This window comes from Trichomycterus rosablanca, chromosome 9, assembly GCF_030014385.1.
Source record: "Trichomycterus rosablanca isolate fTriRos1 chromosome 9, fTriRos1.hap1, whole genome shotgun sequence".
NCBI classification, from domain to species: domain Eukaryota; kingdom Metazoa; phylum Chordata; class Actinopteri; order Siluriformes; family Trichomycteridae; genus Trichomycterus; species Trichomycterus rosablanca.
The window spans coordinates 3,094,909-3,109,831 of NC_085996.1; the positions used below are offsets into that span (position 1 = coordinate 3,094,909).

The 14,923-nt window shown below is 43.9% G+C and overlaps 1 pseudogene; it reads left to right on the forward strand.

Annotated features, from left to right (window-relative positions):
* The first annotated feature begins 499 nt into the window (after nt 1–499).
* LOC134320389 (G-protein coupled receptor family C group 6 member A-like) lies at nt 500–8,441 on the forward strand (annotated as a pseudogene).
* Nucleotides 8,442–14,923: the final 6,482 nt, after the last annotated feature.

Sequence of the window (14,923 nt, forward strand, 5' to 3'; positions counted from 1 at the left end):
ATGCCCATACTGTCCAGAACGTATTTCTTCACACAGTCTTCCAAGGTTTCAACACTAAATGCAGTGACATAAGGAGAGAATTAAGGTCCCTTCTTTCCGATGATACAGTCACTGATGAAGTGCTCTTGAGACAAGTAATTAAACTCACAAGTGATGAAAGTGAACGACAACGCAGGTTGGGACACCAACCTCGTCAAAGGCCACCTACTGCCTATAGTGCACAGCTATCTCCTGACTGTGAAAACCAAGAAAAGACATTAGAACCCAAGAGCCAAGTCAAAACACTACAGCAATTAACAGCACATATTGAAGCACTTACCACTGTTGTTGATTCGCTGAGACAATCTAAAGTGAATGAACATGCATATTCATGTAGTGTTAATCAGCCCCACATGCTAAAAAGGAGTCGACCTTACAGATGCCCAGAGTGTGTGCGAAAGGGCCTAACGAACTGCACTCATTGCTTCCTGTGTGGTGAAGAAGAGCATAAAGTCATAGGATGCATGAGGAAACCAAAGCCTTCGGGAAACGAGGTTCGGTCACGGCAGAGGGACAACCTGTGACCGGCTTAAGGAAGCAGTCCCACTCTGATGTCGAAACACGTAATACTACGCCGACACTGATGCCAGCTACTTGTGAGGGACCACCAAATAATGAAAAAATGGCTCAGCTAATTGGTAGTAAATGTCTGCTCAAGTGTTACATAAATGGATATTCTGTAACAGTCCTCCTCGACACTGGAGCTCAAGTAGCATTCTTGATCACTCATGGAGAGCCAAGTACTTACCTGATTTGCCTATCCGATCTCTAAGTGAGCTGATGGGGACCAAAGCTCTTAATGTCCATGCAGTAAACGGAGAAATTCTCCCCTTTGATGGTTGGGTAGAAGCAAGGGTGAACCTGCCAGGGAATGATGATCCAGATTTGTCCATTCAAGTGCCTTTCTTAGTGAGCCACATGAGCCTTGAAAGACCAGTACTAGGGTTCAATGTTATTGAAGAACTTATTGAAGGGCAAGAAAGTGGACCACGTATACCGCTTACGCTGGCCAACCTTTTGAGCGGGGCAATGGAGATTAGAGAGGAGGAGGCTAGTGTCATTGTAAATTTCATCCAGTCAAGGACTACTGACTTAGAACAAGCTCCGGCAAAGGTGGGGCCCCAGGACATTGTTGTCCTTCCAGGCGAAGTTACACGCATAAAGTGCAATATCCCTGTTGACTTTAGTCCACATGAACCAGTAGTGCTGTTTAAGACAGACAACAATAGCACACCATTAGAGCAACTGATTGTGGCTGAAGGGCTCGTGGAAGTCAGTCGTACTAGTAGTCCATATGTCGAAGTGCCCATTAATAATTATACCAAGCACAATATCATGCTTCCACGGAAGACAGTAATTGGTACCATCCATGCCATTTCCAAAGTAATTGAAACTGACCAGGCTGCCCACCACACTGTAAATCAGTTTGGCGTTACACCTGAGGTGAGAGTTGAGGAAACCCATCGGGCAGAATTATGGCACCCTCCTGTCAACTTAAGCCACTTAGAAGAAAGTCAGCAGGAAGTTGTTAGAAGGATGCTTTATGAAGAATCCACAGTGTTCGCTCGTGATGAGAATGACATTGGTTGTATTCCTAGTCTCCAGATGTCAATCTCACTTAAAGATGATATCCCAGTTCAGAAGTCCTATTCTGCTATCCCAAAGCCACTCTACAAAGAAGTCAAGGAGTACATTCAAGACTTACTGGTTAAGGGATGGATTGTGAGATCTAAATCTCCTTATTCTGCTCCAGTAGTATGTGTACGCAAGAAAGATGGTACACTAAGGCTGTGTATTGACTACCGGTTGCTAAACCAGAAGACCATTTCAGATAGGCATCCCCTACCCAGGATCCAGGATCTCCTTGACACTCTTGGAGGCTATAGTTGGTTCTCAATCCTGGACCAAGGGAAGGCCTATTATCAAGGCTTCATAGCTGATGGATCACAACATCTCACAGCTTTCATTACCCCTTGGGGATTGTATGAATGGGTGCGTATCCCATTCGGTTTATCAAATGCTCCTGCAGCCTTTCAAAGAAGCATGGAGGAAATGTTGAACTCACTGCGTGATGAACATTGTATCCCATACCTTGATGATGTGCTGTGTTATTCCAAATCATTTGAGGATCATGTGGAAGGTGTAAGGAAAGTCCTAAAAGCCCTCCGGGAACAGGGAGTCAAACTCAGGCCTACCAAATGTGAGTTCTTCAAGAGCGAGGTCCGCTACGTGGGGCACCTAGTTTCAGCAGATGGTGTAAGAATCGATCCAAAGGATCTGGAGGCGGTACTTTCACTTAGGGATAAGGCCCCAGCAACTGTTGGAGAGGTACGGAAATTACTGGGGTTCTTGAGCTATTATAGAAGCTACATACAAGACTTCTCCAGAGTTGCCAAACCCATCTATGAGCTTTTGCAAGCAAAGCCACCAGCTGCAGGGGTAAATAAAATGAGTAAGACCAGAGGGAAAGGAACTCAGTTACCCTCTAAAGACCCGGTCAAGTGGGCAGAGGAGCACCAAAATGCCCTAGAGAAGTTAATTGACATTCTGACTAACCCCCCTGTCCTCGCTTACCCAAATTTTGAGTTGCCCTTTGTACTTAATACTGATGCTTCTGAGCAGGGACTTGGAGCTGTACTTTATCAGTGCCAAAATGGAAAATTGAGGGTCATCGCCTATGGGTCCAGAACACTTACACCTGCAGAAAAGAACTATCACTTTCACTCAGGAAAATTAGAATTCCTTGCACTGAAGTGGGCGGTGTGTGATAAATTCAGGGACTATCTTTACTATGCCCCTCACTTTACCATATACACTGATAACAATCCCTTGACCTACATTATGCGAACAGCTAAGCTAAATGCAGTTGGTCACAGATGGGTGGGAGAACTTTCCGAGTTCAGATTTGACATCAAATACCGGCCAGGTGCCGTCAATGTTGATGCGGATACATTGTCTCGCTGGCCATTAGACATCGACAAGTATGTGGCAGATTGTGTAGAAGAGCTGTCTCCTGAAGCCATACATGCAACATGGGAAGGCAGTCAAGTGGCCAAAAGTAAAGACATAGCCTGGATGGCCACTTTGGATACGTCAACAGAGCAGAGTGTTCAGAGTCCCTTGTTGGCTGTTAGCCATGATGAAATGGAAAAAGCACAAAGAGAAGATCCTGCTATTGGGGAAGTACTAAAATTGAAAGAGACACACCAAATACTTACAAATGAAGCCAAACAGAGAGTAAATGGTTCCAGTCGAAAGCTTCTGTATGAGTGGGGAAAACTGGTCCTTGATAAAGGGCTGCTCTATCGTAAAACCAGTCAGCACTGCCAACTTGTTCTACCCACCAAGTACAGAAGCATGGCATTAAGGTACCTCCATGATGACATGGGCCATGTGGGTGTGGAAAGAGTCCTTTCCTTAGCTCGTGAAAGATTCTTCTGGCCTTACATGAAAAAGGACATTGAGACTCACGTGACAAGAAGATGTCCATGCATCAAACAGAAGAAACCAGTGACTCATGTTAGAGCCCCAATGGGTAGGATTTCCACCAGCCTGCCCCTTGAGCTTGTCTCAGTCGACTACCTCCACTTGGAGCAAAGTAAAGGCGGGTTTGAATATATACTTGTCGTGATAGATCATTTCACAAGATTTGCTCACGCGTATGCCACCAAAAACAAGTCAGCGAAGACCGCAGCAGAAAAGCTATTCAATGATTTTATTCTCCGCTTTGGATTCCCTTTAAAATTGCATCACGACCAGGGCCGTGAGTTCGAGAACGAGCTTTTTAAGACCTTAAGGCAGCTCTCTGGGGTAGGACACTCCCGTACATCACCAGGGCGTGGGGCCCTGGCCCAAAACATTTTGCGATGCCTATCAACATTTATGATACAATATATTTTTATTTCCGAGGGCCCTCCATTTTAAGGATCCTCTGACTATTAGGGACTTTGACCCCAGGGCCTCTTGGGGGCCCTAACCATGCTTTTGGGGCCCCTAGCCATGCTTTTGGGGGCCCTAGCCATGCTTTTGGGCCCCTTATGAAAATGGATGAGGCGTTGTGGCACTGCTCTGACTTCGACTTCTGGCTATTAGGGGTCCTAGGAAAGAGGGGGGCATATTTTTAGAGGGCCCTGGTTATGAGAGCCCCTACCAGAGGGCCCTAGAGAAGAGCAGGGCATACCATTAGAGGGCCCTTGATCACGAGGGCCCCTACTATGGGGCCCATGACTTCCATAGAAGTCGTTTATCATGGCTCCTTGACTTTCTAGGGACCTACAAATTGCCAGGCAAGCTACCATATTTCATAAGAGACGTTTTGTTGCAAATATGCGATTCAGGCCCTTACTTAATGTTTCTGAATTTATATTGTTTCAAAATTATTATGTTCAATTTCTCTTAAGCGCAGAGACACAAATTAATTTAGCAATTTTGCAATTATTTAAATTTAAGACAAGCAATTTCAAGCAGTTTGAATGCATACACACACTTAACTGAGCTATTTGATGTTCTTTTCATGCCTGACAATATGTCCAACAGTGAGCTCACTTTAAAGGTTAACTCACTCGCTGCAGCATATCCTTCAGATCTGAACATGAGCCTGGCAGATGAATTGATACAATACAAATCATTCATAAGGGGCCCAGACTATCCTTAATCCGTCCTTGCTTACAGTCAGAGAGTTCCGGTGTATGCCATCGTTAACGCCATCAGGGAACTCCTCAACTGCAGCGACACTTCCTGTTCTGGAGACGCAGACTTTCTTCCTTGGAAGGTAAATGTTGTTTATTTATGTCGGTAAAAACTTAAATTCAGCCCCTTTTTGGGGCAGCTAACTGCACCACCAAGCAAACTGTATTAAAACAGAGCCTAATGCTGTTCACTCTCTCTAGTTCTTATAACACTTCCAGGGTAACACCTCCACCACCAAAGCCAAGTCCACTGAAAAGTGTGGTTTACGCTTAACGTTTTCTTATTAGGTGCTGAGGTGGTTCAGCAGTAAAGTGCTGAAGATTATGATGAGAGAAATGTAGTCGTTGAATCGTTTCTAAATCGAGATGCAAAAAGGGAAACAGTTAACAACATCGAAGCTGTTTAACAAACTCATTATTAAAATAAAACTCAAGTACTCAAGTAACAAATGACTCTTTATAATGTTTAGCTGTTAAGCATTCTACGCCAGATAAAATTTAGCATGGACAACCAGACACTTTCCTTTAACGACAAGGGGGAATTCGAAAACGGATACAACCTCGTCATGTGGAAGAAGAGTGGTGACGACAGGGTGCTTGACGTGGTAGGAAGATTCCTCATCAGAAATGGGAAAGTGGAGGTCAATGAGAGCAAAATCCAACGGTCCAACAACACGGTGAGACTGAGTTCAGTGCTTCAGACCTGTACGACATGAACTGTGTGTTAAATATGCCAGGATACAGATCTATACAAAGTTATGACAGTTAAAATTAAAGTTCGTTCGTTCCTATTTTTATGAATGGCAGTCATAGAAAGAAAAGGAAAATTAAAAAGCAAAAATGATGAAAGTCAGAATGTAACATGATATACAAATCACTCCTGAGTATGTAAACTTTTGACTTTAATTGTAGGTTCAGACCTCTTTGAGTATTTTAACTAAACCTTTTTTTAAATCTTAGGTGCCCATCTCAAAGTGTTTAAAGACCTGCGAGCCTGTAGAATTTAGGATATTAGAACTTTCGACCTGCTGCTATGAATGTAAAAAGTGTGATGCTGGATTTTACTACGTGTCAGGTGAGTATGGATGGATGTAGAATCATTTCCTCTAAAACAGAAGGATCCGGTTCTTACGCAGATCTGCCGGCTGGAGTATTTTTTTTAGTGCAGTTATGTGCTCCATGACGTGAAAAATATAAATAAACCAAAAACAAACAAAACAGAAAGCAGTGATTTATTTATTTTTAATATATTTTTCACCATGCACTGCTTTATCCTGTGAGCTGGTGTGGTGTGATGGTAACCACGCTGCTGGTAGCAGTACTGCCTCAGCTCAGGGGGTTTAAATCCAGGGCATGGTTTACAAATACATGGTGCATGGTGGCTCATGAACCTGGATGTTGTGAGGACGCACATCAGTGCACCTTCAGTGCTGATCCCAAGCCCGGAAAAGGGTATCAATAATGTGGACAAATGATCCCTGTAAAAAACAGGTGATGGAGCATTAACAAAAGCCTCAGTCATAAGTAAGGATGGGTCGAGGGTTGTCATTTTTTGGGAAGCTTCATCAGGCAAGGATTTTAGATTTGATTAGATTAGATTCAACTTTATTAACATTACACATGTACAAGTACAAGGCAACGAAATGCAGTTTAGCATCTAACCAGAAGTGCAATAAGCAGCAAGTGCAGGATGTACAGTATCTACGATATACATTATTTACAAAATACGGGCAGTGGTATGAACAATATATACAGGTGAATATATTATTGAATGTACTGTAAACATGATGTATAGATGGGAGTGCTATAGACATAATATACAGATTGAAATTAAGGTGATACAGATTAAGGTGCAATGAACATAATAGACAGATGTATACGATATAGGTGGAAATTATGAACAAATGAGAAAAGGTTTGTAGCGCAACCTTTACCAGGAGGAGAGATGTGGCGGGTTAACGAGGGGCAGAGTTCAGTATGGAGACAGCTCTGGGGAAAAAGCTGTTCCTCAATCTGCTGGTCTTGGTCTTGTCTAGGGCAAGAGGGCAAACAGTCTGTGTGCAGGATGGGAGGAGTCCTTAAGAATGCTGCGAGCTCGACGCAGACAGCGTTTCCTCTGTACTTTACAGTCTGTCACATTTGTTCAGTCATTCAGAAAACCATGAACGATCTCTGTGGATAAAAGGTAAGATTAAAAAACGATGCTGAAAAAACCAGTACCTGTCTGTGCACTCTCACAAACCCAAATACAAATAGAAGGGTTGCTTCAGGAGGGCATCCAGATTTGCTGTAGAGACCTCTATATAAGCGATCAGCTGAAAGAAAAAAAATGAAAAGGAGGTTAACAAATCATCAATCAACATTTTTCACTTTCTCAACTTTACTGGATTTGAATTTGTAATAAATTTAAACCAGAGTCTTTGTTCCTTTATAAGCATCCCTGTTGGAAATGTCAAAATACGTCCTCTGCTCTGTACAGAACCTGTTTTTTATCAGTCATTCGGTCTTTGACATGTACATTCCTGTCATTTTGCACTTTTACATCAATTGTTTGTCTTTGGTCATTTTATTAAGAACACTCGTCTGGTCTGTACCTTCACTGCCGTTCTCCTAATGTAGCTTTTCCACCTTTTTTCTCTTCACAGATGAAGTAAAGTGTCAAAAGTGTCCAGAGGGAACTTATTCTCTATCAGGTTCTGTAGTGGGAGATTCAGTATTTGGAGTGGTCCTCAGCGTACTCCATTGTGGTGTTGATTGGAACAGTGATAGGAATCCTGCTACTGGTATCATCGCTGATCTATTTCGTTCTACACAGGAACAATTCCATAATCGAGGACAACGTAGTCTTGTCTTGTATTATGATGTTTGGCCTGATGGTGAGTTTCGGAGGTCTGATTCTCTTTTTAGGCTGGCCCAGCGACCACCACTGCAGGGCCCAGCAGGCCATGTATGGTCTGGCCTTCACCCTCTGTGTGTCGTGCATTCTCACGAAAGCTTTTGTGTCGTTCTTAGCCATCATGTCTATCAGCCCTGAGAGGCAGCGCTTCTTCAGTAAGTTTAACAAGCGTTATATCATCATCGCTCTACTGACTGGTGCTCAAGTTCTTGTTTTTTTCTTCTGGTTCATATTCGGTTCTCCAAAGGTTGAAGAGAAGGAGTTATCTGAGTCAGTTATCAAAATCCGTCAGTGCACTCAGGGCTCTCTGGTCGGAGCGATGCATGTCTACATTGCGGCTCTAGCCATGTCGTGCTTCTTCTTAGCCTTCAAAGGAAGAGTGGACAATACTGAGCCGATAGTCTTCAGCATGCTCTTTCATTTGTTCGTCTGGCTTTGTTCAATTCCACTCTTCATCACCCAAACGGATCAGCGTACCCTCATCCAGGTCTCTGCCATGATGGTCTCCAACTATGGAGTCATCGTCTGCCACGTCCTCCCAAAGTGGCATAAAATAATCTCGAAAAAGATCGATGACGCGAAGCCAAAACCCGAAGATGACATGAGCGAAACATCTGAGGACTCAGGACTTAGTCCTGAAGAAGAGTTACCTTCACCCAGCGCATCATCACAAACCCAACTTTGGCATGAAGACTTCAATGACCAAATGGGGTAAAAGGCTGCAAGAAGCAGGAATCAGCTCACAAAATGACTTTTAATTACTTCTGATCAGTTTTGGTAATCATACTGGCGGTACTTGCTCTACAAGTTCATTCACTACACAGAATGTCATCTGGAGGAATTTTATCCAGGCTGTTTAAAAAACGGCCTAAAATAGTACCAAATCCTGCAGAAAAGATAAAGCGCCAACATTTAATGAAAAAACTAAATGACAGAAGTGTAGAAAGCTAATCCCTGTTTCAGTGTTAAGGTTAAGAGAAGGTTTTAGGATGTTTTCATTGAAGAAAAATAAAAGCCAGAATGTTTGTAGTTTTTACTAAGATGGTTATAACAAAATTTAATCATTTTCCTAACCGCTTATCCAATCAGGGTCGCAGGGAGTGCTGGAGCCTATCCCAGCTCTTCAATGGGCGCAAGGCACACAGTAACACCCTGGACGGGACTCAGTCCATCACAGGGCACACACACACACACATTCACCTACAAGGCAATTCAGTGTCTACAATGAACCTGACTGCATGTTTTTGGACTGTGGGAGGAAACCGGAGCTCCCGGAGGAAACCCACACAGACACTGGGAGAACATGCAAACTCCACACAGAAAGGACCCGGACCGCCCCACCTGGGAATCGAACCCAGGACCTTCTTGCTATGAGGTGACAGTGCTACCCACTGAGCCACCGTGCCGCCTGGTAATAACAAAATTAGCCAAATAATTTTTTACCTAATAATCTTATTATACATGTATGTACAGTATGCTCTATATTTCACTGATGAAGTATATTTTACATGAAATGCTGAATGGTGAGAATGGTATGAGTGTATTTGTATTTTTTACTGTTTTATTAAAACATTTTACTACATTTTACACTGTATGTTTCTTCTGTATGCTTTGAGAACTGGAGAAAAGCTGTAAATGTTTAACAATATTCAATATTCAAGTGTTTATATAAATTTGTTAATGAGCCATTTTTACTGGCACACACTGGGATAAAAGGCTGATGAAGCACTGAGGTGGTTCATGTTGGGGTCACAAACATTAAGACCTTAAAATCAGATCACTGGCCAAAATGTTATGACGTGTAACATCTATAATCTCAGACATACGATCTTTACAGGTTGTACACAGATTGTATAAACGTATCTCAGGGGCTCAAAAAAAGAGCAAAACAACTTTAAATCTTTCAGCTCAATCACATTAAGAGCGCCGAGCTCAAGCTGCTCTGCAGGTAAACAGAATATAAATAACCTAACACTCACATAACAACTCTTACAAGAACAACATTTCAGTCTGTGTTTCATCTTCAGACTCGTTCAAACAAATACAGTAAATTCAGAAAGTATTCAGACCCCTTGACGTTTACAGGCTCTGTGATGTGAATTTGATTTTGCAAGAATATAATTTATCATTTTTTACTGTTTTTAAGTGAAAACGTTTTGAGTTTTCCGAGATGTAATTTAAAATAAAAAACCCTGTAATCTCTCCCAAAGATTACACCCAAACTCACGTGTGCAAAGCTTGTTGAGACATATCCAAGTGCAACTTGCAGGTGTAATTGCTACCAAAGGGCTTCTACAAAGTATTGGGTCTGAATACTTTTGTGAATAAGAGACTTCAGTTTTCGTTTTGTTAGCTTTTTTTAAATTCTCCAAACACCAAACAGCAAGTTTCGAGACATTCGAGAGGTCTGAATTTATTTTCTGAATTTATTGTACATATCGTCGCTGTCTGTTGAAAAACACGTATCTCCAAAAACCCAACTTTTCAGGAACTTTTTCCTCTGACAGTAACGGTGCAAACAAACCACAGATACGCAATTTAGATACAATAGGGCTCATTTACCACTGCACATAACTTATCTAAGATGTTTCTAGTCTGAAAAAGACTGAGTTCACGCAAAACATAAAGTGAACTAGTTAGTTTTTGGTAAGTTAGCTGGCTAAGGTTAGCTGGCTAGTCAATATGCAAGCTAATCTTCAAGTAAACATGTAATAAGAACCACTCATATGAACGCGAGCTCACACACGATTGTGACAAATAAAAGCGTATTTTAGAGACCAAAGTGCTCATTTTAAAAAGAAACAGAAGTTTCATTCTTACCTTAAAGGCTTGAACTACTCGGACGCAGCAAACAAGTTCCAAATCTTTCAACTCAACTCAAACTGAGCTTTATTAGTTACATATTAGTTACAATATAATCACAAAATAAAGCAAAAATAAAAATAAAGAAAACAAATAAAAGCAGTACCAAGGGGGGGGGGGGGGGGGGGGGTCGGGGAGGAGATACACGGTTTTGATGGACAGGTCTAGCAGCCAATGGAAATACTCGTTAAAGAGATTGAATGATTTTTCATCTTTTTATTGGTCATTTTGATATTCGCTGCTAAGGACAGACAGAGATTTATACCCATGTAAAAAAACTCCGCCAAGGACGGTCCCAAGCCCGGCTGCAAAAGGAGGAGGGTTGGGCGTGGGGCTAGCTACCCCACCCTGTAAAAAAAAACCCTAGCTACAGAAACGCCAACAAGAATACTAACAGACACCACGGACCTGGGAGAAGATGGACCTCCAGCTGGAAGGCGTATGACGTCGGACGGTGAAAGCCAGAGTCATCTAGAAGCCGTCGGGCCGAAGACCATCGTCTCCACCAGGACCACCACTACCATCGCTACATGGAACGTCCGGACCATGTATGAGACTGGAAAGACAGCGCAAGTGGCCGCAGAGATGAGGAAGTTTAACCTCACCGTCTTAGGAATCAGCGAGTCAAGGTGGACTGGCTCCGGGCAGAAGCGACTGACTTCCGGCGAGTTACTGTTGTACTCGGGACACGAGCAGGAAGAAGCCGCACACACCCATGGAGTGGCCCTGATGCTTTCCAAGTCGGCACAGAGAGCGCTCATTGGGTGGGAGGCGCACGGACCATGGATCATGACAGCCTCCTTCCATACAAAGAGGAAGAGGATCAATATGGACATAATCCAGTGCTACGCCCCGACGAACAACAGTGAAGAGGAGGAGAAGGAGAACTTTTACAACAGACTGTCAACCACCATACAAGACAGACCAAAGAGGAACATCGTCATCGTAATGGGTGACTTCAACGCCAAGATCGGCAACGACAACCGAGGGTACGAGGAGATCATGGGGCAGCAAGGGCTGGGCGAGATGAACGAAAACGGGGAGAGATTTGCCGATCTATGCGCCGCAAGTAACCTGGTCATCGGAGGAAGTGTTTTTCATCACAGGAGGATACACAAGGCGACTTGGGTGTCACCAGACCTGTCGACGGAAAACCAGATCGACCACGTGTGCATCGGGAAGAAGTTTCGCCGCTCTCTTCAAGACGTACGCGTCAAACGAGGAGCAGACGTTGCTTCCGACCATCATCTCCTTGTGGCTAGATTGAAGCTGAAACTGAAGAAGAACTGGACAGGGGGGTCCAGCCAACGACAGCGCTATAACATCGCTACGCTGAAAAACAGCAAGAAGAAAGACGAGTTCAAGGTCACCCTCTCCAACAAGTTCCAGGTCCTAGAAGAGCTGCTTGAAGATGAGACGATAGAACAGAAGTGGCAGAAAGTGAAAGAAGCGGTGACTTCAACATGCCAAGAAGTTCTGGGCTTCAAATCTTACACACACAAGGAATGGATCTCAGCAGAGACGCTACAGAAGATAGAAGAAAGAAGAGAAAAGAAAGCAATGGTGAACAACAGCAGAACAAGAGCAACAAAAGTAAAAGCACAAGAAGAATATACAGAAGCTAATAGAATTGTCAAGCAAAGCATCAGAGTAGACAAGCGGAGTTACATAGAGTCACTGGCAATAGAAACAGAAGAAGCAGCGCATCAGAACAGCACCAAGGACCTGTATCCCATCATCAGGAAACTATCTGGAAAGTTTGCCAAGCCAGAGAGGCCAGTAAAGAACAGGAATGGAGAGGCGATAGCAGACGAAGAAGGACAGAAGAAGAGGTGGATCGAGCACTTTCAGGAGTTACTTAACAGGCCAGCTCCTGCAAACCCACCGGAGATACCGCCAGCCGAAAGCGACCTGCCAATCAGGTGCTGTGCACCCACGAAGGAAGAGATCCGAAGCGCCTTCAAGCAATTGAAGAACGGCAAGTCTGCAGGACCTGACAGCATCCCGGCAGAAGCGCTAAAGGCGGACGTCGAGACCAGTGTGGAGCTCCTCCACCCACTCTTCTGTAAAATCTGGGAAGATGAAGAAGAACCAACTGAGTGGAAAGAAGGCTACCTCATTAAACTCCCCAAGAAAGGTGACCTCAGTTCTTGCTCCAATTACCGAGGGATAACGCTGTTGTCCATCCCAGGGAAGGTGTTTAACCGCATCCTGCTTAACAGAATGGAAGACGCTGTTGACCCGCAGCTTCGTGACCAACAAGCCGGCTTCCGTAAGGAAAGATCGTGCACGGACCAGATCGCAACCCTGCGCATCATTCTGGAGCAGTCCCTAGAATGGAACTCGCCTCTCTACGTCAACTTCATCGACTACAAGAAGGCGTTTGACAGCGTCAACAGGCAGACCCTCTGGAGACTACTGAGACACTACGGAGTGCCAGAGAAGATTACCAACATCATCAGGAAGTCATATGAAGGAATGACCTGCAGAATAGTGCATGGCAGACAGCTCACCAACGCCTTCGAAGTAAGAACTGGAGTGAGGCAAGGCTGCTTACTCTCGCCCTTCCTGTTTCTGCTGGCCATAGACTGGATCATGAAGACATCTACAGACCAGAAGCGTAACGGCATTCAGTGGACACTTTGGAAGCAGTTGGACGATCTAGACTTTGCCGATGATCTGGCTCTCCTCTCCCATACCCAACAACAGATGCAGGAAAAGACCAGCATCATTGCGGACAACTCAGCTAGATTGGGCCTTAGCATCAACAGAGGGAAGAGCAAGGTGTTCAAGATCAATGCATCTAACGAGACACCCATCGCAGTCCAGGGTGAGGCGCTGGAAGAGGTGGATAGTTTCACCTATCTCGGCAGCATCCTGGACAACCATGGAGGAACAGATGCAGACGTCAGAACCCGCATCGGTAAAGCACGAACAGCCTTCCATCAGCTGAAGAACATCTGGGGATCCAGCGAGATCAGCATCACCACCAAGATCAGGCTCTTCAACACCTTAGTAAAGCCAGTACTACTCTACGGAGCAGAGACCTGGAGAACCACCGCCATCACCATGAAGAAAATCCAGGTCTTTATTAACACCTGCCTCAGGAAGATCTTAAAGATCCGCTGGCCCGACAAGATCAGCAATGTAGAACTGTGGCAACGAACAAAGCAGCAGCCTGTTGACCAAGACATCCTTCAGAGACGCTGGCGATGGATTGGCCACACCCTCCGCAAACCTACATCAAACATCACCAAACAATCCCTCACCTGGAACCCTCAAGGGAAGAGGAAGAGAGGACGGCCTAGAAATACCTGGCGCCGAGACCTGGATGCAGACGCCAACCAGATGGGCAAGACGTGGGGACAGCTGGAGAGACTCGCCCGGAACCGTGATGCCTGGAGAGAGCTTGTCGGCGGCCTATGTCCCAGACGGGACCACAGGCGGAAATGAAATGAAATGAAAAAAAGTGAAAACTGCTTTATGTTTTTCATCAGACAGCAACGATATGCTATATAGTGGAAGCCAAAAGACCAGTAGTGAAAATGCTTTTATTTTTATTAATGGGATTTTACTGAATTGAAATTTAATAATCAGTTTAAAAATTAAATAAAAAAGTAAATGGCTGATTTGTATAGCTGTGTGTCATCTGCATAACAGTGGAAATTTTTTATAGATACTAATAATAGATAATAATCCAGGTATGCCTTCTGTATCAGGTACTAAATAACCATGATGATTTTTATTTAATCAGGAATAATCGCCGAGGCACCTGACTTCTGTGAAGAGATTAAACGGAGCTCTTACGTGGGCACCTTATTCCCTTATAGTGACCATCTGCGAGAAGCGAGGATCACCAATCCTGCTTTATCCTCTTAGTCACTTGACTAGTGGAAGAAGGCACGGCACAGATGAGAAACTTCTGGTTATACTGATTTGTTTTTGAAGGAAAGATTTTGCAGGGAATAATAAGGAGCCAAGACAGGAGTCATAGGATGAAACTGAGAATCTAAGAAGATGACTGTGGAATATCTGTGATAAGTAAGGTTTGCTTTAACTCAATCTAATTTAAAAAAGCTACGGATCATTTTCATTTGGTTCATAAAAAATGGGATGCTCACCTTTGAAAGGTCAGCTCTGTACTGGAGTCTACAACCACAGCCAGAAAGATCTGCAGCTTCAAAGCAGCAGTGACTTCTCGTCTAACAGGACAGAAGTACAGAGCTGGACCGAGACAGGTGAAGTTCTCACTGGACCAGCGGTTTCAGAAGAAGAAAGCAGTGCTGCACCACTCCAAGGTAAAATATCTGCACCCAGTGACGTGTTATGTGAAACTACTACAACTGCTGATGAAAGTGTTGATGTACCAGAGACAAACTCACAGGAGGAATTACTGACCGAGGAAACAACAGACATGAAGGATAAAAACGGCAGCAAA